Source organism: Agelaius phoeniceus, chromosome 3 (genome assembly GCF_051311805.1).
Source record: "Agelaius phoeniceus isolate bAgePho1 chromosome 3, bAgePho1.hap1, whole genome shotgun sequence".
Lineage (NCBI taxonomy): Eukaryota > Metazoa > Chordata > Aves > Passeriformes > Icteridae > Agelaius > Agelaius phoeniceus.
This window is the reverse complement of record NC_135267.1, coordinates 53947395-53975354: the sequence shown is the minus strand read 5'-3', so window position 1 is coordinate 53975354 and position 27960 is coordinate 53947395. Positions and strand designations below refer to the sequence as shown.

The following is a 27960-nucleotide window of genomic DNA, read 5'->3' as shown; positions in this document are numbered from 1 at the left end:
CTCCCGCTCCCGGCCCCGGCGCTTTCCTGGGACCCGAGCTCCGAGGGGCCGCAGCCGCACTTCCCGAGCAGCCCAGAGGCTGCGGGGAGAGCGCCCCACCGGCCCAAACGGCCCCGCCGCCCAGGTGGCGCACGAGTGGGGGAAGGGCGCTCCCCGAGCAGGTGTTCGAGGGACGGGCGGGTCCCCGTGGCCGCCGCCGTTCCCCTCCGTGTGGGTCCGCTTCCCTCGTGAGCGAGCCGAGAGCTGGCTGTAGGTTTGGCTGTGGCCAGTTACCCACACCTCCACCCAGGCGTTTTTAGTGACAAGGACGGGAAACGGCGCGGGCAGTTCCCCAGTGCCGTTCCCGAGCCCTCGAGCGGCGCTGCCGCATGAGGGAATTTCCCGAAGCGCGGGGAACGCGGCACGGGGCAGAGGGAAGCACCGGCACGGCGCTGCCTCGGCAAGGCTCGGCGCTGGGTTTTAAGTTGGCGATCGTGGCGCAAGCGTGCTGGTGTTTCCTTGCCGGAGAAGGCAGATGTACAGCACGCTTTTGCCCCACTTAGACTGTGTGACCCCGCTGGGAGATGGGGCAGGACTGCAGGACCGGGACCCTAATTAACACCATTATCTTACGCGGAAATGAGCCTAGAGTGATAGCTGTGTTCTGCACGTAAATCTGGACAAAATCCTGCTTTAGCACACGTGTGGCGTTGACTTACTTGTACACAGAAACACACAGTGGTTCTGAAGTCGGCCACCACTTTTACGTCTCATCCTTCCTCCAGCATCTGTCCCTGCACTCCTGCTGTAGCTGACGGATGCTGCTGACTGAAATACGGGTTTCCCCACAGAGGGGCCCCTGTAGCTTGGCATTCTCAGTGTATTTGGACGGTGTGTACTTAGTTGGAGAAGGGGTCAGGATTTCATACTGAGGTATGGGGTTTTTCAGCATATTTATTAGGGTGTTTTGTTTTCTTTGGCCTATGGGATGCTTGCAAATTTAAATGTTGATAAGATAAATATATTGTCTTAATATGTTCAAAATACCAGCACCCAGATATGAATCAGTTTTGTTGAAGTATGTTCTTAAGCCTGTATGATTTAGTATTTTAGTTAATTTTACAATATGCACAAAATGTAGTCCAGCTAGAAGTATGATATCTGACAACAGGAGAGAATTTAAGATTTGCCAGTTCTTCATACTCTGTCAGATATTTGAAAATGATGCTTTCTTCTTTCAGTTTTGACTGTCACTTGTCATTAATCGTCAACAGCAATGTTGATCTTACAGTCAGGGTCTTAACTTTTTTTCTGTGAAAGAATAAGCACACTAACACGCAGAACTTTTCTGTACAGTACAGTTTAATAATAGTCACAGTTAATGGCTCAGCGGCAGTGCTACAAGTAAACATTTGGGGTTTTTTCGGTTAACTGAATGGCTCTGACTCAGGAGCTAGATAGGGTCATATACTGTAATGCTCATAATATACACACAGAAACTTGCATCAGCAATAACTCAGCATGTCAACAGATGCAAATCTACAGCTGGGATAGATCAGGAGTTCCACTGGACCTTACGGGGGCTGAGAACTGGGCCTTAGTATCTCGCACTGTTGGTGGGAAACTGGTATGGGCAAGCATTTTACAAACTGTAAGAGTTGCAAAGGTGCCTCTACTGTAAGCCTAAAACTATTAAAACACACCGCACAAATTTGAAACTGTGCAGTGACCTGCATAAAACAACAGATACTGAGACCCAAGACTAGTAACTGTATCTTTCAGTCATGTGCTTGCTATGTAGAGAATGACTGAATAATGAAATCTACTATTAAGTGTAATACTGAGTTTTGTTGGTTCTGATGGTTTTATATTTCTAGTGGACTAGGGGGGTTTTTGGTTTTGTCTTTAGCCACAGAAAATTTTAATTTAAAATGCTGGCTCAAATCTACATATTTACCAGATTTCCTAACTTCTTAGGTTTTAAAAAATTAAAATGGCTACTTCAAGCAATTGACAACAGAAGTCAAATGTACATGTAATAAATTAAATGTATGTAAATTATAGGTTATGATTTACTGAACAAACATGAAATTCCATACTTCAGATTTCTCCTTCAATTTACATTTTAGGCTATTTATCAAGAAATATTTCTGTAAATATGATTTTAGTAGCTTAATTTTAATACACAAATATTGTAGAAAAAAGAAAAAATTGTAGTTCTGTACATTATGCATTTCAATGGACAAAAATAATTTTATAAATTAACTCAAATTATTTTTTAAATCACATCTGTTTCAATCATTTGGTCTGTATTAACATAGGGATTAATGATTAGATTACAGTGATTTAGAAAACTGCAGTCTCGGTATATGTCTGATTTTGAACATGACTGTTTTCTGTCTTTCTAATAGAATCCATAATGTTCAGTTATAATATTATGAAATATTTAAATAAGCAAAAGAATAATGAAAAATGTATTTTAAATTAATTATTGGAAAGTATTATTGAAATTGCTAATTTTTTCATGCTCATGCAGCTTTATAAAAAAGGAAATTCCATGCCTTATAGGCAGATTTTCATATTTTACCTGTTCAAAAGCTGCAGGAGTTTATAATCCATTTTCTACAAGCAGTTGCCTTGTTTTTAAATAATGTTTCAAGAATGTCATCTATTTCCACTTTTTAGCAATTGCAGTTTTTTAACACATTAGTTCATTTTGTAAACTTCAGCTGCAGCACAACATCTTCCCAGTTTTCCAGCAACGCTGAGCCGTGTTTTGGAACTAAAGGCATCATCTGGGACTGATGATTAAAACAAGGACACTTCAGCAATTAAAATAGTACCATCCAGGTCTGACTTCTTCAGGAAAACAGTCTTTTCATGTTCCTTTTTATTTGTTTTTGGTTTTTTTTGTTGTTTTTTTTTTTTGTTTTTAACACAGGCAATTTCAGTGACATTATTTTGTCACTTCTGTTTCCAGATCGTGTGGGTTTCTTGAAAACACTTCCACACATTTCAGTGGCTAAAAAGAGGCCAAGTTTGGGGCCATCGCTGCTGAACCTCAAACCAGTAAACATTTAGCTCTCTCTTTCTGTAAGAAAAGAGGTGAATTTAAAGACTAATTTTACCCACTTCTCTGGTGCACTGTAAGTTGAAATAAGGGTAATATTTGGAAATGAAATTAAAAAGCCATGTTTCCTTTCTATGCTGAAACTTTTGTAAGCACATCCTAACTTGTTAAATTTGTTCTCCCAGTCTGTACTTCATAACTATTCATTTAACTGTTTTGTTTCTGGATTTTGACATTATCTTCAGTCAAATTCTTCATCAGCTCTTCATCAAGTCATAATTTTAAAGTCAATCTTCTCTCCAAAAATGCTGAATTTTACAATATTCATATTACAATAAAGAGTGTTATATGTTATATGTTCTATTTAAAGAGTGTTATATGTTGAAATTAATAATCACATTTTATAAATTCTTGCCAAGCCAGAGGTCCGTCGGTTTCTTCTCTAGTCAGGTAGAGACTGTTAAATACTTTCTAGTGGTAATCCAGTTTCAGTGGTTGATTAAAGTCTTTGAAACATATCCTGGATATGGATGTCAAAGCCTAAAATCTTTTGATGTTTTGTTCAGTGATGAAAAGATATCTCTAAAACAGAACATAACAATTCAGCAAATGTAAACTCTTCTATAGTGTAGTTGATAGGCTTGATCATAGTGATTGGGGTATACAGACTGACTCTCCTGTTACATTTGTATATTCTTTCTGTTGGATAATTCAGTGTGGTTGAATACTTTCGTAGAGAAACAGGAAAAGAGATAATACAAAGGAGCAAATTGTATGTTTTCTTCTCCTCTGTGGAACTTCAGAAAACCTCTTGCTTGAAAAAGAAGGGGGAAATGGCAATTTTAACAAGAAAATTTTGCCTTGTGACTGTCACTATTGATGTAATGACAATAATTTAGTTGCAGTAATAAAAACTAGTCAAAACTCTGTTTGGCATTCACCTTTTATTTTCATGAAGAAAGGACAGAATTCTCTAGAATCAATTATTTTCATTACTTTCAGGTTTTTTTAAATTTAGTTCTATTTCTATCTGTGTTTCAGGCCCAGAACACTAAAAAACAGGAAGGGCAAAACATCATAAATTATACTTGAAATTGTGACTATTTGCTGATTTTAAGGTTTACAATTTAAGCTTCAGTTTCATTTTTCAGGACATTCTGTGTATCAGCCCTCTGTATATCAGGCTCTGAGAACCTGTCTGAAGTCAGTTGACCATCTGTCTGTTGTGACTGCTTTGATTGCATTCATAAAATGGATGTCATTCATACTGAAGCATATAAATCACAGCTCAGCAGTCATTCTTACCTTCAGAGATATTCCTTGTGTACTCCACGTGCCATCAGCTAAAAGTGTATCAGTTTCACTGCTTTTGAAGTAATTTGATGCAGGATCACATTGATATTACTGTCCATTACTTTATTAAATTATGTAGGAGGAAAATGTTTATTTTTGGTGTTTTCAATGAAAACCATAAAGATTAATAAATTACACCAAAAAACCCCCGAAACCTTCAAATACCCACTTCATCTGTGTTCATGTAACTTTTCTCATTATTTTTTAGATTTGAACTTTATTTGTGTTTTGCTCCTGGATATAATACACCCATTTAATGCCAGTCTTATTTCCTCCCTGAAATTCCAGAAGGAACAGAGTGTTATTATTCTCTTCAGATGTCATGCTTGCAACAACTACATATAAACCAGAATGATCTTCCAGCACCTGTGCTGTGATCAACTAATCCAGGCCTGCCAAAAAGACCCCCTTCTATCAGAAACTTTTGCAAACCTAGACAGTATTCTGAAACATGCCTGTTCTCTGCCTTAAGAATACATATTTTATGCAAATGTGTTACAAACAGAGAAGAAAGGAGAGCAGAAAATTTAATTATATTATCCAGGATTTTACTTTATTAAAAACTGGCCTAATTAGCATATCGTGATAGCAATAGCCACCAATAAGGACCTCAAAATTTTATGGGTACTTTTACCCAACTGCCAACTTTCTAATTACATTTATCAGGGACAGTGGATCAGAGGAGTTGACCACAAGAAGGCCTGAGACTGATGGTTGCTTTTTCTTTGCTTTGTTCTCCACATGAAGGGTAGCAACATCTTTTAGCCTCATCTCCCACAGGGACCACATTTTTTCCCTGTTGACTTATTCTTCAGTCAGAAAGGAAGCCCTAGAAGTGTGATATGCAACAGCATTTTCCTGCCTCTTCATTAATTTTCCATGAGTTATGTCAGCTCTGAAACACAAAATGATGTGCTATGGAATGGTCTGCTTGGCTATACAACTTTCTACCAGTTTCCTGGCCATGGCTGCAGAGGAAAATGGGTGATCACAATTTGAGATATCCACACCTGAAGCAAAAACTTAATCTCTTGCTGATGTTTCAGATTGTCAGTAATCCTCAACTCTCCCAAAGCAGAGGTGGAAGTGGTCTTTAGGCCAATGTAAATGACAGATATCCACTTCTTGCCTGCTACTGCCTACATACCCCATGAATATACTAAAAGAAGGGATATATATATATATGCATATTTGTTTACATTAAAGCTAGTTAGAAAACTGATCACATGTATATCTCAGGTCAAAAACCAAATACAGTTAATTATATGTTGTAAGTAATAAATGGTAGGTGATAGCCAGTGGGATGTCTGCCTGCCACCTGGTTTGCCCCAATAACCCTGATGACAGACTTCAGCAAACTAAATTCAAAGAGAAAAAACAAAGTAACAGACAGGTTATGTTTCAGATGAGGTGAACTGGTTGCTGGTCACATAAATCACACTTTTTGTGACAGAAGCCAAACCATAGTGTTATTGTTATATGTGAACATGATAGAATAAAAAGAGTGGCCACTGAAGTGAAGCAAGAATTTAAAGATTACCTTCAGAGTGCATGGAATACACATATACTACAACAGGAATTGCCATTAGCTCACAAATTTGGCATGTATTGTGCTGTCAAGAAGAGAGGAAGAGAAAAATAGGTAATTTTTATTTATTTATCATTGTAATTAATAAGGGAGCTATTAAAAAAGAGAACATTTCAGATAAAACACAAGTAATTTAAATAGGCTGCAATCAAAATGTGGTTTTTTATGAAGATTTTTAGAAGTTATTTATTAACTGCCAAAAGGAATATACAGTCACCTGAGAATGAAGTAATATAATATATGCCAGTTTGCTGCAAATGGTTCCTCAGTGATCTGCTTTCTTTAGCAGGCAGACATGAAATCATTTGTCTTCAAAATTATGTTAAGAAATTAATGATCTAATACAAACTATCAAGAGTGGAATGCAAAGTTCAACTACCTATTTTTTTTCTATGAAAAGAATAGTGATTGAAAACATTAGACTTGTATTAGTAAAAAATAAGCAGCCTAGAGAACTACAGCATTACTCTTTAGTTTCCATCATTACAGAAATGCTCGAATTTCTTTTGAGTACACAGAAATCTTTGACTCTGTCACGCTTTCTGCAAATTCACAAACAACTTTTTTTTAACAGCAATTATTAGCAAAATATAAACCCCTGTGAAACTCTTCCAGATTGTATTGAGAATCAGTATTTTTCTGAAGGTACCAAAAGGAAAGTTTTAAACTGCTGCTGCTGTAGCCTCAAGGAAAAGTACTTCTTCAGAGAATATGGTGAAGTACAGGAATTACTAAATCCTTTTCCCTTCGGCTAGTTAATTGCTAATTTTATTCTTGGGAATGTAGTTTTGGGTCTGGGTTTTTTGTTTTTTTTGGTTTTTTTTAATATCTTGATATATAGGGTTTAGAAAGAAGCTTCAAAGATTAATTATCCATTTAGCTAAAAATTCTTTCAGTAGCTTAGAATCATTCTGCCTTCTGGGGACAGTAACATTTGCAGTTTCATATGCAATTAAATGGAAGTGGTAGTTTAGAGAGTGAAAGATAGTGTATATACTTCTTTGAATGTAAAACATGCCTTAAGTATTACTTAAATAAATGTAACTTTGACCACAGTTTTGTAAATAAACAACTGCCAGTACAATCTTTTTCTTTCCACACAGAACAAATACACTTTTTTCAAACAGTGCTTGACACAAAGGAAAACAGCAAGGGTGTAACACCTCAGGTTAATAAAACTAAAAGATAGCAGCTGTAGCTTTGCACAGAGGCAATGTGCTGCTCTCTGCTGTAAGAGACTGCATCAGAGCCTTAGCCCACTACCCCCAAGAATAACCATAGTGACTGTGGGGACAGGAAGCCATATCAAGTTTTCTTCCCCTGCCCTGCATGACTCTGTAAGCCTGGTGTTAAGAAGTACATAAATGTATGTGGAGGCACCACAGACAGTAAAACTGTTCAGTAAACAGAGTTGCAATACTGATTTTCTAGCCACATTGAGTGTCCCTACCTGAGCTTACATAGGGTAATTTGATTTCCACAAAGGTAAGAAAAATATCTATTTTAAGCTGGAAGCCACACCTCTTGCGTCAGCACAAATACAATTACAACAAAACTAATACCATAAAAACACAGAGTGAATCATAACACAAATGCAAAATTTTTTTGGAAGGAACATTCTGTAAAGTGAGCTGACACTTGGAAAACAGAAGTCAGCTCTAAGGTCTCTCATCTTTACCCTGGGTATTTTACATTTTGTATTCAGGCTGCCTTACCTGAATAGTGGCAGAATTTTGTTTTTCAGGGCACTGTGATGTTCATCATAGTAAATAAGGTTGCTCTGATTTTTTTTAAGTACTTTCACCTGGGTAGGAGCTGTGGCTCCTTAACCAATAGTACCATAGTAGTACTATGGAGTGTTTCCCTTGGAGCAAGTCAGTAGCCTCACCCTGCTGCTCATTGCCACCCTGACTTTTTTTGCCCCTGTACAAACCAAGTATTCAGTGCTGCCATAAAACAACACAATGAAAAGCACAAAATTGCTGTTCAGAGGCAGCTCTTTGCCTAAAAATTTGGCAGGTCTGTGCTTTTCCAGTTTTTTGTTGTTTTTTTTTTTAAGGGTAATACATTGATACTGAATGATGCTCTTCCCTGTAGAGGGAATAAAAATATGCTTATGCTTGTCATCAGGAGAATTTTTTCCACCATGTTTTTCAAACTGGTCTAGAAGTATTTGCTGTTTTCAAATATGTGTTTGCAGTTCTCTAGCACTCTTCCCACTTTTATCTGATGATGTAGTGATATCACTGGGCCGACTCTTGTCTGCAAAGTGTCCTGGAAGAGAGCCAGGACAGGAAAATGAGAGGAAAAAAACCCAAGCATATAAGGAATTTGGGAGCTAGATGGCCTAGTTTTTATGGGGGACTTTCTATGTAAAAGTCATTAAATGGAAGGTCTGTGCTCATCGGTATGCTCAACTGTTATGCAGTGCTACAAGTAAGTGAAACAAATATAAAGACAGCTTAATTCTCCAACGGCATTTGTAACATGTTTACAATACACATTCAGAATGAAGTAGATGGAAGCAAGAAGTCATTCTGATCCTAACCATCCCTCTTTAGGCTATATTGGGCATTCTTTAGTCAGGTAAAAGTTTGCCAGTTTGTCTGAAATTAAATTTAGAGGCCTCTGAAGATTAAACAAAATAAAAGCATAGAACACTTAGTGGGTTGACCCTGGCTGGATGCTAGGTACCCACAAAGGCCACTGTTGTCACTCTCCTCCAAAAATGGACAGGGGAGAGAAAATATAACAAAGGGTACATAGGTTGAGATAAGGACAGAGAGAGATCACTGGCTGAATACTATCATGGACAGAACAGGCTTGACTTAGAGATAGTAATTGAATTTATTACTAACAAAATCAGAGAAGGATAATGAGCAGTAAAATAAATCTTCAAAAACCTTTCCCCCACCCTCCCTCCTTCCCAAGCTCTACCTTCTCACCCAGCAGCACAAAGAGACAGGGAATGAGATTATGGTCTGTTCATCACACATTGTTTCTGCTCCCACTCAGGGAGAGGAGTCCTTACCTCCCTGGAGAGAGAACAACTCCACCATGGGGTCCCTGTCCCACAGGAGACAGTTCTCCACAAATCTCTCCAGTGTGAGCCCTTCCCATGGGCAATAGCTCTCCATGAACTGCTGCTATGGGAGCCACTTTTCCATGATGTGCAGTCCTTTATGCACAGCCTGCTCCAATGTGGATTTCCCATAGGGTCACAACTCCAGCCAGGAAACCTGCTCCAGCACGGACTCCTCTTTTCACAGGTCCTTGCCAGGACCCTGCTCCAGCATGAACCTTCCACAGGTTCACAGTCTCATCTCAGGTACCCACCTGCTCCAGGGTGGCCTCCTCCAGGGACAGCAGGTGGATCTCTGCACCCCCATAGTCATCCATGGTCTGCAGGGGGCAGGGGCACAGCTTCAGTACCTGGAGCACCTCCTCCCCTCCTCCACTGACCTTGGTGTCTGCAGAGCTGTTCCTCTCACATGTGCTCATTCAGCTCCTTCTCTGGCCTCAATTACTTCTGCACAGTAACTCTAGTTTCTTCTTAAACATGTTATCACAGATCCATTAGTACCATTCCTGATTCCTCAGCCTTGGCTGGGCATGGAACACTTAATCCCTGGGTCATGGGTTCATGACTCACATTAGGTGTCAGAAGGACTGCAGGAGGTTGACATTGGCGGTGCACCAGGTGCCCACCAAGCTATTCCATCATTCCCCCTTCCCAGCTGGACAGGGGAGAGAAAATAACTGGAAAATTTTCCTGGCAAATGACTCCTAGGTTGAAATAAGGCAGTTTACGAAAGCAAAAATTTGTGCATGCACAAAGCAAAGAGAAGAAATACTGACATTCTTATTCTCTACTTCCCATGAGCCAGCCAAGTCCAGCCACTTCCCAGGAAGCAAAGCTTCAACACCCATGGCAGCACTCAGGAGGGCAAACATTGTAAATAGCAAACACCACCTCCTCCTCCTTTCCTTAGCTTTTGTACTTGAGCTGATGTCATATAGTATGGAATATCCCTTTAGTTAATTTGTGTCAGCTGCCCCAGTTGTGTCCCCACCCAGGATTTTGCCCACCCACAGCCTGGTGTGTTATCAACCTCTTTCTAGCTACCAATGCAGAGCACAGCACTGTGAGGACTGTTATGGGAAAATGAACTCCATCTCAGCCCAACCCAATACAAACATATGTTAATAAACGCATATGCTTCAAATGTTTTTTGTAACATTATATTTTGAGCAGATTAATCCAATTTGGGTGCTTTGTGAACTCAGTACTCTCACTGATTTCAGTAATTACCAGCATTGTACTTGCCTATTACTTATTTAGCAAAAAATTAAACTGATTTTTACTTCCAAAATAAATATAATAATTTTCTTCTGCAATTTAACAGTTCTTACACTGTTAATTCTATACATGGATGGCAAATGTTTATTTCCCCTTAGCTACAAGCCTGAAATATGGTTCTGAAATACATCTGTTTGTGTAAAGATCCACAGACATCAGTACCCAGGTGTATATTTCACAGCCTTACTCCTTCTCTATGTGATTCCCAGCAGAAAGAAGAATTTTAAATAGTTATCTTTTATACTTTTTTTAAAATTTGTTCTTTCTTTTGGAATCAGTTACCTCCAGCAGGCCCAGCAGAATCTGATTGTTCATTGAGAATAAAACTCTTCTTTTTGACCTCATAGGCCAGCTCTGTACTTATGAGTATAGTGATATGGGTCTGAATGCAAGAGGCATGCTACCCTCAGGTACTTATGGCAAAATTCTCCCTAAACAGAAGATAATCTAGTCAATCCTCACTGTTGGGGACAATGCCATGCAGCAGCCTCTGGGGCTGTATCCAGGAATTGGCTGGGAGAGTGCTTGTTGTCTCAGACCAGGGCTGCTGCCTGCTAATGTCATTCTATAAAGACAGTAGTTACTACTGTTGCACTCCAGACTTTGTGCCTGGCCCCCAGTTTAGTGTTCTGTATGTGCAGGAATGCAGCAATGACTGTGGCACTTGTCACAGGGACTGAATGTTAAAGAGTCCTGAACAAAGAGTTGTATTCCAAAATTAGAAAAGCTCAATGGTCAGACTTAACAAGGAGTCTGGTCCTTGTCAGGATTGTTTCTGGGTTTTATTTTATGCTCCAGCTAGGCAGGACCAAGGTGTGAATCTCCACTACCCTTGGAGGCTGTCCTGATCATTAGCCTTCAATATCAACCCCTTGTGCCTTTTCTAGTCCTTAATCATGCTCTGTTTGCTACAACATTTCAACATGCATATTGGGAAGTAGGCATCTCTGCATGTCCACAGCCTTGGGGCATGAATGTGGGAGATGGGAAATGCAGTCTTCAACCCTAAAATTTCTTGTGAAAAGGGGCTGAAAATCCTTTTTCTGAAACAGACACCACAAAAGTATCGTAGAGATGAACATGAAGAAAGTACCAGTGAGCAATTGAATACACAGAGTCTGGTCCACAGGTTATGCTCTGTACTTCAGCCATTTCAAAGAATTATTTTTCATTCATTCCTTGCTTTGCCATGGTTTTTTTTAGACAGTATCAGTTGTGGAACTAGACTGTTCTCACATGTTAAGCAGAGCTTAGAATTATGCTGTCTAACACTCAGAGTTGCTTGATGTCAGGGAGCAAGCACAGGGTAAGAAATGTATTAAATCTTCTATGAAACAGCTTAATTCCAAAATTTTATTTTTCCTTACTCCAATGGGAAACAGTGCAATAGCAGAGCAACAAAATTAAACCTGCAAGTAAATTACTACAGGTCTGAGCATAAATTTGTAGGAGAATGTGTTAAATATATTTGTACAGCTGTACATACAAAAGATCTGAATTCTCCTAGCAGCAGTGTCTGGACATGAAGTTTTGATTTAGATTGTGTTCCTCTGGAGACTCTGTTCCATATGTATATAAAGCTGAATTTAGCAATTAAATGTGAATTTTGTGCCCATAATTGCCTACTCATAACAAAGTACAAGATGGGGTCTGGAAATTCTGTCTTGAGAAATATTTGATTCCATATTTCCAGTTCTAGCATTTCTCTGGTAGCTTGAAATCTCCAATATATGAATTTTCTCTATTATGCATAGAAAAAAGTCTGCCTGAACCTATTTGAGATATGACTTACTGTATGCATAACTAGATGATTAATGCATTTTTATACAGCATTACCTGTATTCTGGCATATAATAAATATGATTCATATTCTTATGATTCATAAATATGATTCTGGCATATCTTAAGTGCTTTTCAAGCATCAGCCCTGATTTTTCTATTATCTGCTTAGATCCACAAATCTATATACACATGAACAGGAAAACCTCTTCTTAGCATGCTTCCTGAAAACTGTAGCTTGAAGCATATAGATCCTTTTCTTAATCTCAATGAATTTTTAATACTTTAACAAATTTAATACTTTAACAAAATTTAACAGATACATGAAGAACACCATGTGATCACAAATATTCCTCCAATCTTTAAAGTTTAGTAAGTGTCTGAAAATTATTAATGAAGTTCCTAATACTTGTGCAATACCCTGTACCTGTGCAAAACACATGAGGATACCTAGGATATTTTTCTAATGGCTAGCTTCCTCACTCCCTAGTTAATTCTTCTTCCATCACAAAATACATCAATAGATTTTATTGGAAAATTTCTAATATTTTGCAGTATTTTTTTTCATATACTTAACTTTTCCTCTTAGAAGCAAACAATGAAAACTATTAATATAACTTAAGAGATAAAATGCCCATGACGCCTAACTTGGTGTCTCAGAAACTTGGACCTTTTCAGTTCTGTAAAGCAACACAATCATAGTTAGTGAGATACAAGTTTTGTACACAATCATATCTTGCATTTCTCATTAATAAAGTTTTTGTTTGAAATACAACCAGTCTTTACTTAACTTCAAAGAAATCTACAGTCTACAGAAAAATGAGGACATTTTTTGAATTTTGTATGATTAGTTGCAACCTCAGCATCTATTATCTTTGTAAACAAACATCTAAACTATGTCTTGTGTTAAATAAATACATCTTGCCTTTTACCAGATGTCTTCCTATTGACTTCCAACTGAAGCACAACAAAAATGCTAAAAAAAGAATCCTCAATAGCTGTGTGAGTAGCTGTACACTTACTCTAGAGATCAATAAAATGTTTGGCTCTAGGCCTCATTCACATGTCAAAGCCAAATTAGAAAACGTAGTTCATAGTGAAGCAAAAGGACAAGAATGCTGGAAAAGCATTCTTGCAAATATGTGCTACAAAACTGTACCACACTCCACCTTCTCTGCTGCTTTCATGTGAAGCTCAAGTACATGTCAGTAAAACAGTGCCCAAATGCAACTCAGGAATGTGTGTGGCTTCTGCAAACAGATGCAGAGCCAAACACCAGACCCTGTATTAAAGTGTGTGGATGTATTGTGCAGCTGGAAGAACAATTGCAGCTGCTATGAAATAGCACGTGTTTTTCTTACTGGGTTATCTAAAAACTTTATTTATAGGGTGAAACTCTGTTTTAAACGTGATCTTGACCACATTAAGTTTTGCAAGCTGTAGACAATGTGAATTTAACGGTGGTGTTTAAGTTTTCTGAAGTCTTAGCTGTATGATATACACTAGTTGTTAAAAGTGATTAGTTCAAAACCAAGTAGTGTAGAGATCTGTAAATTTCAGTCGCTGCCTGACATGTGGATGCCCACTTACTCAGAAAAAGTAGGCTGGGCACCCAAACAATGTCACAGTCCCCTATTACCTGCCAAAAGACATGTGAGAAGTATGTGCTGCACTGTCTAAATCTCTGTCTGGAGAGAGTCTGAGGTTCATAGGACAGGCTGGATGGGACTTAGAACAACCTGGTCTAGTGCAAGATGTCCCTGCCAACCCCCCTGCCAGGGGGGTTGCAACTAGATGATCTTTAAGGTGCATTCCAACCCAAACCATTCTATGATTCTGTGATTCTATAAATCATGGGAAGGAGGCAAAAAGAGGAAAGGAGGACAAAAGGAGACATTTCCTCACCCTCAAGGCACCAGTAAAACCTGACCTTGCCCTATATTCCACAACTGGAAGTTGAGGTGAAAAAAATGCTGGAGTTACAGCAGGGACAACAGCTGACAAGCAGGAGCCTGTAAATATTTACGGTCTCTGAGGCACAAGCTCTATGAGTTTGGCATTCATTGCACTTGACCATTTGTTAGGACTGCCTTGAGGGGTATGAGGCACTGAGTAGGCATGGGAGAATATGCAGATTTTAGGAACATGGAATTTCAGAAAGAGACCTTAGACAATCACATGCATAAAATCTACTTATTTTATGAAATTAAGAGGGATTCACTCTGATCTAAATTCATATAAAGAAAATATTAATAATCCAGAATGGTTATTAATTCCTACTGAAATAGGAAAAATTGAATGTGTTTCAATGCTTTAATGAGACCTAGTCCTTTTTTTCCCAATACACATACATGGATGGCTTCAACACTTATGAGACCTTTGCAAGCAAGTATCTAGTCACAGAGCTACAGTAAAGCTGATAGCAGAAATCATGATCCACATTTTGTGGACAAGGTACCTGACTCTAAGATACCAAGACCAAACCATTGCCCTAAAATCTGAACACGGGCAGGCATACTTAAAAACAAATAGGTGATCGGGACTGAAAACTTGGAAGTTTTACTTTAGATCTGTGGTGGTAAATGCCCAAGTCTGAAAACATTATGTAAGTTAGTATTTAGTTTCCAAACACTTAAAGCATGAACAGTAATAGTTATTTATCTGAACATGTTTAGTAACACCCTTAAAGTTACTTATCTTTTAGCATATTTCTTCCATGAGACAAAGTTATCTTTTTTCAGCAGATTTACCTTTCGCTTCTTCTAGAAGTAGAGTTACTTCTGGGCTAACAAATTTCCATGTAATAATGTATGAATTTTCCTTTTATGAATCTAGATAGTTTTTCCATCACTTGTATTTCAGTATTTCTGAAACCAGGTGTTAATTTTCAGAGGGATAGGAGGTTTCCAAGCAGCTGCCAGGACTAATACAGCAGCCAGCAGTAAATGCTGAATAAGCTTAGGTACAAAATCTATACCATCTGGTTTCAGGACTCCTTGGCCACAAAATGTGCCTTTCATGTCCAGAAATCTTCCTGTTCATTGGAAATTGTGAAATGGATGTTACCTTTGCGTTACCTTTTAGTTCACATCTCAGAGGAAAATTCAAATAATGGTCTTAAGAAAACATTGCATAAATGTAAAACAGGAAACTAAATAATGTGCTCAGGTTTCATAACAAGACAGATGAACACTATTTGACGAGTTGAGATCAAAGTCCTCGCTCAGCCTCACAGCAGTCCAGTTTTCCAAGCTGCTGTTCCTCAAAGTCAATGATAGCTGCCAGTGCTCAGTGCAGAAACAAGGCTCCTCACAGGAATGATCTCCCCAGACCAGTGAGCCAACAAGAAGATACAAAACTAAGCCCCTGAGGTTTGATTTAAGACTGGGGAAGTAAGGCATGAGGTCCACCTTGGCTGCCAGTGAGGAAATACTTCTGGTTCCTTAGGTCTCTGTAAAGATCAACTATATTCTAAATAATGAATTGCTATACTGCAGTTATTGATAAAAGAATGGCTTAAGAGTGGCTTAGTTCAAAGACATGAGTATAAAGGCATAGATATAGCTTGGGCCACTCTGAAGATAACTGAGGAGAGCCAAGCAACAGAACTTCCTCTGAAGACATGGAAAAAGTGTTTCTTGCAATTTTTTAAGTCCAAATCATTTAATCCTCTCTCTGAGGCAGTCATTTACAGATATGCATAATGCACAAGGTCACTCTGTTATCAAATCCCTGAAGGAACCAGGCTATCATCCCATCCAAAGAGTCATTAGGGTCTTTTAGCTTTTTACGTCTAGATTACGCATTAAAAAAATGCATATCATAAGAAACCATACAACCGTATTTTTCTTTTGCTATCAGCACTGCTTTCAACACACTGATTAAATCATTGCTTTAAGTGGATGATTAAACCCTTTTGAGAAGGGACTGACAGCCAGCTGTATTTGGCTAGAACAGAGAATTATGATTCCCCAGTCTATAGGCACTCTCACAGTGCAGATAAAACTGCAGTGGTAGTGTTGTTGTGAGCCTGGTAACCATGAATTTGTCTACACTGCTGTATAGCAAGATTGCCCTGAGCTCCATAGAGCAAGTTAGAATATCACTATCATCTGATCTAGTAGTAGGTTTAATTGGAGACAGACTAGCTGGAGGGCATTCTGAATTAACAATTTCACATAGCCAGACTATTTTATAATGCAGTGTAAGTAATTTCAGTAAAGGCAGTGATTTTGCTGTGTTCATGCTGTAGAACAATGGTGCCACTATAAATCTCAAGGTAGCACTTGATGTACTTTAAGAGAGAACTTTAGTTACCTTAAAAAAATTTAAAAGGCTGTGGTCCAAAGTTCCACTTATCTCTGAATGTGTGATAAATGGTTGATGCACAGATAGAGTTTTCTGGTTGCATCCATGAAGCATTTGTAAGTGATAAGTTAGACAGCTGTAGTGCACTGATATTTTTCAAAATGGCAACAAAGCAGTCATCAAAATACTGACCAACCGTTATATTCCAGAGCAGCTCTTCCCCACTGTTGAAGCTGAAGATTCCACACATGAAAAGTCAAACTAGTCCAGTGACTGCAAAACCCTTTGGAGAAGAGACATTCCACAAAATTAAACTCATTTCAACAAGCTTTCCTGTCACTAATTTTCATCGATTTCAGTATTTATGGCATATAGAGTCTTCCTATTTTACTATTTCTAATCTTATGAAAGGTTCAGGGACTAAATAATACCAAAAAACATGGGGTTTGTTTCACATTATAGTGAAACAAAAATCTAGTTCCAAAAATTCATAAATCACTTTTGATACCAGAGAGAAAACATTCCAATGAAAGGAAGAACATGCACAGTCTCTGTCCAAGAAGAAGCAGCAGAAATTTTCTCTCTCTTTTTCACTGTTAACAGTCAGAGGGAATACACTCTGGAAATCAATTTTCTTTTACTGGAACTTGATGTGGGTAGTTGCTTGATGTGCTCAGCTTCTGTATGGCCCAGGTTCAACAAGACATTTAAAAGCATGGCTGACTTTATTCATGTGGGTATTTAGGTATGTGCTTAAGTACCTTGTTGAATTGGGGCTTATGTTAGGTCCTAAGTATTTACTAGGTCAAGCATCCAGGCTAAAAATTTCTCTGTTTTTCCTAGTAACACTGCAAGTAACTCCAGTCACACAATACATTTGGAAGTGCTTGCAGTGAATTTATCAGGTGATGTTACCCAAGGCAATGGAGAATACATTCTTGTTCTGTTGGAGAAACCTATTAATTTGCCTTCTCAGCACAAGCTCTGCAGACTGCTGAGAGGATGTACATGGGCCAAACTTCAAACATACAGCATAACAGAGTAATGTTTTATTTAAATATTTATGCTACTGCGGTATCCAGGAGTTGAAGCTAGTCTTCTGCTCTATTAAATTAGGCACCATAGAGAGGCATGAAGTCTCTGCTCCAAGCCCTGAACACCAGGGCTAAGTAGTTGGAGAAGTACATATATTTGCCACAATGAAACGCTTACCAAGATAAATCAAAAAGGAGAAAAACTTAGGAAGGAAAAATAAAGTGAATGGTTGCTTTTTCCTCCTGTAACTCTGGCTATTAGCCTGGACATTAGCCTATCTAACCCACAAGTGAGTAACTTGTTTAGGAAACACAATGATTCCAAGCATTGAGGGAGTATCACTGAGCAAAATATTTCTGTTTTCTTGGAAGAGAAGATGTGATTAAGAGGGTGGTCTAGTCTGCTCTTCAGCCCTCTGTTACTGAATTCTAACTCCATGCCACACTTTAGACACAAAGGAATGTGTTGTTCAAGACCCTGTGACAGAAGAAACGATGACTCTTGCAGCTGCTGGGTGTTGCAGGCGCCCTTAGGAAGTCATAGAGTCTGGCTGGGAAAACTGGTGCCTTGCTCAAGCTTTGACAGTGTTTGGAACTCATACTCACTGTAAGGGTGCCAGGTTCCCTTCCTTTCTCTACCATTTTCTCTGTATAAACCACACTGTCCCACTGTGTTTTAACTTTATTGTCCTGGCAAAAGCACTTCCAAAACCTTGAATTAGTACTGTTTCTGGCTAAGGGACTGTTACAGCTCTACCTAATCAATCTGTGTATGTAGAGGAGTCATCAGTGTATACATGGCCATAACAGAATCTGAGCACATGGAAAAGAAAAACTAAGGAGGTATGAAGAGGGAGCTGCAATTCACAAGAAGAGTAGAACAGAACCTGCCTCAAAATTCCTTTTGAAACCAAATTGTACAGATCCGTTGCTCACTTACTGCATAATTGTCTTCCTTCACTTGCTTTTCTTCAGCTGTAATCAACAGAAGTGTTTCTCAGTGTGTTGGGTTTACCTAAACATCAAGACTTCAATAATTTGGTTTCTTCCAAGGCAAACTATTTTATGACTGATTGCTTCTAAATAATTCAGCTAGGCTGAATGTTAGTCTTGTGAGTTGTGGTGTCTTTTTCTGGAACCAACCCCCCACAATCCAAATAGCCTTATTTTAACTTTGTGAACTGAGATGTCATGTCTTCCAATTTTCATACAGACTTTCTGTAAAATTTGATTCAGAGTGTCAGTTCATATTATAGGATTTATTCTCATCTTGGTGGTATGAAAAATCTTTGCTGTTTCAAAAAAGCCACAAATGTATTGGCATGGATTTTAACAGTAGTTAGGTACTTTTAACATTGACAAAAAATTACTGGAGACTATTTAAGCCATGTTTCTGTTTCAGAGTAAATTGGATAGAATGCTGAAAAAGCAGAAGTCATCACTAGGTTAGAAAAACGTCTGTCTTACATCTCACCCATCTTCACTGTGTTTTATTTCACTAATGGGATCTATATATATTTTGAACTCTAAGATTAATATAAACTGTGAACGTCTCTTGAGGAGGGGAAACACAGAACAATGAAATGATAGAACAGAAAAAGAATGAAGTTGAAAATTAGGCCAGAAGATTGAAATCAGGACATATTTAAATCATTCTTTGCTGTTTTGTTCATCTTGGTTGTCTGATAAACTACCAAGCAGGACAAAGTTCAGGAGACTTGATATACTGCATGTTAAGCCTTTGTTGTTATAAGGTGAACTCCTGTTCTCCAGCTTGCTCTCCTAGTCTCCCACGCTTGTTGTTTTAATACAGAGGAAAGTTCAACTCCCCCTGCTTAACTCCAGTACCTCTTAATGAGGGAACTGTAACACTATCCAGTTGTCCCAGCACACGTCAATCAGAATTTCATTGCTTTGCACAGCTTGACTTATGTCAAAAAGGATGGTTAAAATTCACCCAAGTCCTGGAAACCTCCTGTTGAGTTAAACAGATCACATCTTAGCTATGGGAGGATTTTTTGTTTGTTTTGGTTGTGTTTTAAATGGTCAAAGGGCAAGAAGCATTATTTGCAAAAGCTCTTTCACATAACTGGTTCTTGGGATGCTGGTATCAGCAAGATGATTTATACATCATATAGTTAAAGAGACAAAAGCAATAGACTTTCATGTGCCAATGAAAAGAAACATCATTTACAGAAAAGTCTGATCATACCAAATAGATCCTCTAGCCTATTGTGGTTAAGAAAAATCTCTTAGAGCATCCACGCATTATCTTTGACAGCGTGGGCTTTACATTTACAAATGAGTTAAAACCAGAGCAGAAGGCTCAAAGCCAGCGAACTTGAATCATGGGATGCAATGTTATTTATGGGCAGCAGCACTTGAACCATCATTCCTGCCTCCTTGAAGGTTCACATACACATTATATGGTTATTGCAATTGCTGCAGGAGAAACAACACAAATAAGCATTTGCAGACACTTGGCTTGTGCTTACTGTAGTTCAAGTTGTGCCTTCCAAGAGTTTTTAGAATATTCTTTTTTTTTCCCAAGTTTGTTGTTTCAGTGAAACTGAAAACTCTATTAAACTGTGAAATTATTGTATTGTGTTACAGGAAGCCTCCAAGTTTATAGAAATAGGAATGTCTCTGTGATGGAGGATAAAAGATTCATGTTATCCTTGTTTACAAGACAGTTCAAAGGATACCATAAACTACTACCTCTGAAGCGACAGTGCTAGGCATATTTTTCTTTGTAAATAGAGTCAGTACAAGGAGATGACATTTAAAAATGGTGGCTCTACATCCATAAAAGATTAATTATCTAGAGGAAGTATAAATTGCTTTTAAGCAATAGCCCTTATATTTTTAAATGGTGACTCAGGTACAGGGAATAACTGAGTAGGCCAGTCTTCTTTATTCTGAAAAATAAATCACCAAAGGAAAATAGGAGGAGTTTACATAATCATAAGAGGCTAGAGGTGAATAGGGATCAGCTGCTCACTATTTTCTCCAGAGAAAAGCCAGGGTATCAAGCAAAGACTGCATTCTGATCCAAACAAATGTGACAGGGAGGGTCTTCTTGTAGTATAGACAGGGCCAGGAAGAGTTTGATGATAAAGTCTTGTAACTTTGTGGATCCTCAGGTGTGGAGGTTGTAAATGAGAAGCTGAGGGAAGAAATGCAGCCACAACCTCAAGAGCTGAAGGATGCAGATGAACTGCAGGGCTGTGCACTGAATGCACATACATGCCAGAGCTCCTCTCTCACTGCAAGTCAGGGCCCTTCCAAACCGATTTGTGCAACGCTAATCTACATCCATATGTCAGCTCCACATTCCCCCTGCATACGGTGTAGTCTGCACTCATCTCTGCTTTAGTATTTACCAAAGTTCTTTTGGATGAAAAATCTAAGCACCAACTGGAGCCAGTCCATGTTGGGCAGGCAGCATCATCCATCTCAGTCCTGGTTGTTGTTTTGGCACATTTCTCTCTCCACATCTCACACGAGTCAGAGCTCATGCTTTCTGCAGTGAGTGAAGACTCTGGTACTCATTAGCATGTCCAACGGTGTCTGTGAGGAAAGAGAGGAAGAGGTAGTACTTGTAGCACAGTGCACACCACTGATGTGCAGCAAGGGTAAAATCTAGCCTTCCAAATGGCTGAGACTTAAGCAGTGCAGAAACAGGTGCACTGCTCAGGTGGGTCTGCCTCATTTGGTCCAGAGTCACTCTTTGGTGTGAGTATCACCAGGAATATCACTGTGGCCTATAAATAAAAACTAACATGTAGCAGCACAGTTCCAGCACCTCAGAGTTCAAAACTCAACATCTGTACAAGGTTGTATATGGATGTTTCAGGTGTTCTGGATTCTTGGGTGACCCTGGTTGCTGTCACTGGACTTCATTTCTCAGCACAGTCTGGAGAACCGCCCTGTGGCCCTGTGGCTCCACAGCTCTTACAGGCAGACAGCCATTCTGAGAGGCTGACCCCAGGTGATCTTGGAGAACATCCTAATAGATAGCATCCCACAGCCTTGGTCTCACCACCTGGTTTGCCCAGACAGGCTGTTTGTGAGCCTCCTGCAAGGCAGCATGTCAGGGAGCATGCCATGAGCATGGTTGCATGTCAAAGGTTGTGTAGATGTAGGCAAAGTGATTTACAAAGCCAAGTGAAGAGAGAGCTAAGTCTATTCAAATATCAGATGCCATAATTCATTCTGATTAGTCTGGGATGATTCAACAGCTGTAACCATTTAGGCTACAATTCAGAAAGGCAAATACTTTAATCTAATGCTAGCAGGGGATTGCCAAGGAAAGGGAGGAACTGAAAAGAAAATACATCAATATTGCAGACTTCATCCTGGAAACAGAATTCCAAAACTTCATTAAAATTCTTATACTGAATGTATGAAAATATAATTCATTTATAAAAAAAAAAAAATTATTCCAATTTGTTTAGAAGGATCAAGAGCAGCCGGGTTGAATGCAATGTAGACAAAATCTAGGTCCAAGAAAAATTATGAGGAATACTATTATCCCACAGTTCTTTATCATGGAGGCATCTAAAATTTAGTGGGCTTCTCTGTTATGTCTTGTCATTGTCTTAAAGCTCCCTAAGAACTTGCATAGCCACAGCAGGTCCTCAGCTGTGAGGCGTGTTCTCACTTATGCTCTACCATGGTGCAGAAATTAGGATGTCTCTCTGCAGCTGCAGTCCATTACAGCTTGCTCCCAGCACATGTGAGTGTGCTGAGGTCGGCACTTAGCCCAGCATGGCCAGCTCCTCACAAGAACATGGCCAGTGCTGGCAGCAGCTTTTCCTCTAGATGCTCTGGCAAAGGACATAAAAGAACACAAGATTAATGTAGCCTGGAGGAGTCTGGCCCTGCAGGTGAGGTAGAAGACCATCTAACCTTCAGTGTAATGCAAATGAGTCACTGACATTATATTAGGGTTGACTTAATAATGCCCTTATGGGCTAATTTCTAATCACTATCAAGGAAAAAAAAAAACAAAACAAAACAACAAAAAAAAAGCAGTCAGGTAGTGTCTTTCCTTTAGTTCACAAGGTTAGTTGCTGGTCTTCAATAAAGACTAAAAGGATACTGAGTTCCAGTTGGGATGGAGACTTCCCAGAGCAGCCAAGTCAGTAACTGCAGCACCACTGAGTGCGAATGCACTGATACCATCAGTGTAAGAAAAGAGTTAGATCCTCTTTCAGCCAATTTGTTCTTGTAAATTGTTTACTATTGTTAAAGTAAACAGAATTTAAGGCAAGCTTTCTCTCTAGGGCACAGTGGCTAGCCTTGGGAGGCAACTGGGATTTTTTAAGGTCATTTGATATAAGCTGCTTTTCCTGAAAGACACTGGGTTTTAATGGCAGAGAGAAAGTTGGCCACCTGTTTGCACATAGTCAAAAGGAGTGGTTGGGCTCAGCCTCCTGATTGTTCACATTTGACATTAATTGCTCTGTGCAAATTCAATGGCCATGCAGCACTAGTTCCTAGCAACCCTGCACAATCATTTCTTTTTTTTTTTAAAATGAGATTAGATTTAAATGATAGTACAGTATCAACGTATTGCCATCAATGTCTATGTAGAGATTTGTGGTTTGTGCAGTATAACAATATAGCTGCAGGCTTGGGAGGTTTTCCCACTAGGAACAATTTCCCAAGTCTGGAGCTTCAGGAACTCAGCAGGTGCATAGTGCAATGTTGAAGCAGTACATTTTAAAGGGAGCTGGGCACCTTAAAATTGAAATGATCTAGAAAAAAAAAAAAAAAAGAAGACTAGCTTATTTCTTTTATGTTTAAGAAAATACAGGTAAATTCAGCAGAAGCATTTTGTGGTACACCTGTGACAGCACTGGTACTCCTGGGAGAAGAATCAGGTAAGAGTTCCAGAATGGCAACAATGTACATTGCATTTTATATCCTCTTATGGGCAATAGCTTCCTTCATAAATTGTGTTCTTAAAAACTGAGTATAATCTGATACATGTAGGGAGGGAAAATCAGATGTGACACCAACAGAAGCTGATTTTTAAGCAAACTGTTACAATATCAGTCGGGAGATTTAAATAAAGATGTATTTTAATGTCTTGTGATTATTACAGAACTAATCTTAGCCAGACAATGTCAAAATACAGCTGATCCAAATTATCAGATTGTACTTCCAGGGTATCTTCAAAAAAATTCATTCAAGTAGTGCCAACCCAGGTTAGTGATGTATGGCACCACACAAACTCGGGGACTATCCTGACTCAAACTGAGCTAGGTTTGATGTCTCTGTTTCATGGTTAATGCACAACCTGAAAATTTGCTTTGGATGATCAAAAACAGACTGTATCTATGAGATGCCAGGAGGAAGAAAAAAAAATGTTCCAAATTCTGACCAATCTAGCAACAGATAAACTTCAGGGATTCAGAGGACAGCTGAGGTTTGAAGTGACTTTCTACAATCATCTAGTCTACTCCGTGCTCAGAGAGGAGTCAGCTAGAGCAGGTTGTCCATAACCGTCCCTAGTCAGATTTTGAAATACCCAAGGATGGATGTTTCCACGGCCTTTCTGGGCAACCCTTCCAATGTTTGATCATCTTTACCATTAAAAAAAAAGCTTTTTCTGTGCTTAAATGGAGTTTCCTGTACTCCAGTTTGCACCTATTGTCTCTTGTCCTTACACTGGACACTAATGGGAAGCATCTGGCTCTCAACACACTACCTTGTTCTTCTATTCTACCCTGCTAATCAAAAAGTTTTTTCCTAATGTCCTCCCAAGCTACATTTTGTGCCTAATGATCCTTCTATGTACTTTGCCACAGAAGAGAAAAGTTTGGCTTGACATCTTAGTATTTCTACTGTTAGGAATCACCCTTTAGGTTTCTCTTTGTCAGGAAGAAACAAGTCCAGCTCACTCAGTCTCTCCTCAGAGGTGATATGTTCTGGGCTCCTAACCTGTTTGGTAGCCCCTCTAGTCTCTCTCCAGTTTCTTCTCCGTGAACTGGGGCTAAAATGAGGTGCTGTATCCTGGATATGGCCTCCCAAGCATCAAGTAAAGTTTGATTCTAGCTTTCTGTAATTAACCAGCATGCTGCTCCTAATGTTGTCCAATATGTGGTCTGCCTTATTCACTCATTTGTTCTTGAGTCAAATCCTGTCCTTGCTCTAAAACATAAATACCTAACCATTGTTTGGAATCAATCAGTGTAATGACATAGAGAACCAAGGCTGCCCTTCAAAGATAGACCCCAGAGTCCACTGTTTCATTTTTCAATGATAAACTTATTTACCTCAATATATGAACATCAGAGAAAATAAGAAAATAATTCATTCCAACTGAGCATTTCTGAGCCAGTCTAATACTTGACATGCTTTTAGAGTTTGCAGACTTATGGTGCTGGTCTATGTGATGGGTAAGAGCAGACTTTTGCTATAAGAAGGGAGCCCATCTGAATATCAAATATGAGGATCTAAATCATCCTTAGTCAAGGAGGTCAGAAAGTAGCACAAATTCCAGAATCAATGTGTGGTATATGCAGGATCTGTTTATCTCCAGAAAAGTGCTTCAAAGCCAGAGCATGACTTTTAGAAGTATTGACATGAACCTCCACCCATCCCTTCAAAAACTCTCACTGAAAACCCAAACCTTCCACCCTGGCCTAGATGAGAAACCTTGGCTGAAGGCCCAGCAGTTCTTGCAGGCTGCCTAAACCAGGCTTGGGTGGACCCTGAAATGAGATACAGTCTCTCTTTCATTATGATGGCAATGGTTTAAAGATAAGCAGTGAAAGAGAAGGAAAATGAGAAGAATTGTATTCAAGCTGACTGTTAGGAACTTCAAGAAAGGGTAAGGGGCAGCGAATGAAAAAATGAAAATGATCTTTTTAGAATAATTAGAAAATTACTTGCATCCTCTGCAAAGCATTTAGCAGCTTCCATTCTCAGTAGCTTCAGAGGGAGAGGTTGTATTTTGCCAGCTGCTCCCCATGTCTTTAGCAAAACCATGTGCCATTTGAAACACTGATCTCATGCTAAATGGTCATATGCCAGCTATTGTGATGATGTCTGATCTGGCTGCCCAAGTGGGATTGCACAATGAGCAAGAATGGAAATAAGTAGGTGTTTAAAAGTACTTGTGTTCTTAAGGGCATGGTTGTGCAAGTCCCTGACTCCCTGAGTTATGGCACTGTTTTACAAAACACTGGTGCCCAGTGTAACCCATCCCCTTGACTGCGACCATGGCCATAGAACCAGCAGCTTCAGAAGCATTTTCAGTACTGGAGTGTGACCCAGGGGATGCTCATCTCTTGTCTCCCAAGGAAGAAAGAGTGCTTGCATTGAAGCAGCACGGACAAAGCCTGAAGCTTGTGTCTTATCATGGAATTACAACCAGACAGCAGCAAGAAAAGGGTTGTATCATGGAGTCAATGATAATGACAAATCAGACAAAACAACAGCCAAGGGCAGCTCCAGCACAGATCATACCCTCACTAACAGGGCACAATACCACATGGTCTGTAGCACAGCCCCTAACATAAGGGATAAACCAGGGCCAGGGCCCACCCAGGGGCTCCAGTAAGGAGCAGAAGGAGAAGGAGCTGCAGACAGAGTTGGAGATATACTGCAACATGTGACTGGGTGACTCCAGCTAGCTACAGAGTAGGACCAAGGTCCATTGTGGAGGCAGGGCTGGAGATAGTCACACCTAGCTCAGGACAGGACAGAGTGCTGATTCATGACCATACAGAGAGCCCCTGGACAGAGGAAACGTGGGTGAACATCCTGAGTGAGGCCAGCTGGGGCCACTAAGGCCAGTTGGTGACCACATATGGCCCTGATTCCAAGAGGAGTCATTTCCTTGTGCTGTGGAAAGATGCCATCTCAGAGAGCAGGAGCAAGCCGGAAGGACAGAAGGCCAAGCCATCAGCCTGGCTCTCTTCATTAATGGGGAGTACATGGGCCCAGAGAGGGCAGATCTTGTTTGCAGAGAATCATTAAAAGTTGTCCTGAGACCAGCGGATACCAGTAAGGCCTCATGATCCCTGTTGTCGACAGCTCATTCGCATAATTCATGGCCGCCTCCAATTATCTGTGGGAGCTTAGCAGGCCGGACTCCTCGCTCATGAAGGAGGTTCCACATGGGCAGGCACTTAATGAACAGATTGGATTATAAACACTGGCTAATCTTTCCCACATGTACACCTGAAGAGTATCACAAGTGACAGCTGTTTAAATTTCCAAGGAAATTAATGATTCCTAAAGAGGCAAGGCTTATCAAGGCTTTGACTGGGCCTGATAACAGACAACCACCAAAGGGCAAATTGTTTATAATAGTCTATAAGTGCCTCATTCTATGGGTTCATCTTGGGAAGTTTTATTGACATGGTCCCTTTTATTAATGTTTATGCTGGCAAAGACTAGAACAGCTTGGTTCAATCTACTGATGATATTAGGCTACTAGGGCCTCTAATGAGCACCTCGTATCTTCAGGTCACAGTCAGTTTAAAATGGCTGGTACCGGGGCCAGGACACCATGGGCTCAGCTGAGCACTACGAGGAGGCTGCGTTGTGCCTCATGTCCTTGTGGGCCTGTCTGCAAGACTGCTGAAACATTAACTCATGTGTGGTGACTCATTTGCTGCATTCACAGTTTTGAGATTTGAGGGCTCTTGAGGGCTGGTGGGAAGAGGGTGATCCAGGTTTATTGTGGGACTGTAACCAACCTTTCCTAACAGACCACATACAGAAAAAGAAAGCCTGTTGCTCTGTTCCCTTTTGCAGGAAGCCTGTTCCTTTACATTAGGACACAAACCCTCCATCGGTCACCCTGGCATTCCTCCTTCCCCATAAAGCATGTGACAGGACACATTCACATTTCCAAGGGGTCTTCTCAGAGCCTGGCTCTGTTGCAAAGAAGGTATCATGAAAGAAGAGCACACTGGCCTGTGAAAGTGGCAACGTGGAAAGATCCTTATTCAACTCAGGGGGAAAAAAAAGGGAATTAGATACAGCAAGTCATTTTCCTCCAGCTACAAGTAATACAATTCCCACGCAGAACTGGATAGTTATGGGATCATTTTAAAGTTCAAACTTCTCTTCCTGGTCAAGGAGTGTTTCACAAAGGAGCATGGAATTAATTTAAATTCAAGACTACAGACAAAACAAATGGGCTACAAATGGTTTATAAATGTTTTCTTGCTTAAGAATAACTCTGTGATCCATCACTGAGTTCACTGCTGAAGTGTTTGGCCACAGCAAGGAACCTGTTCCTCCTGCCACACTGGTGTAAACCAGAATTGATTCATTTGAAACAAATGGATGAAGGCAATGGTTAAAATCAGACTAAAGCAAGTCTAACTAGGAGGAGCCTGACTGCTGTTTTATCTAAACCCATGGTAATATTACTGTCTGACCCACTGCACTCAATTAAGCCTATTTTTATGTATGTCATATATTCTGCAAAGCAGCTCTTTCTCAGTTTATGTTCATATAA

At 39.7% G+C, this 27960-nt stretch overlaps 1 long non-coding RNA gene across 1 annotated transcript; it reads left to right on the top strand.

Annotated features, from left to right (window-relative positions):
• The first annotated feature begins 13 nt into the window (after positions 1 to 13).
• Positions 14 to 27869, top strand: LOC143693709 (uncharacterized). Its single transcript, XR_013181647.1, has 3 exons — positions 14 to 912; positions 23284 to 23359; positions 27249 to 27869. It is a non-coding gene; the product is annotated as an uncharacterized LOC143693709 (long non-coding RNA).
• The last annotated feature ends 91 nt before the right edge of the window (positions 27870 to 27960 follow it).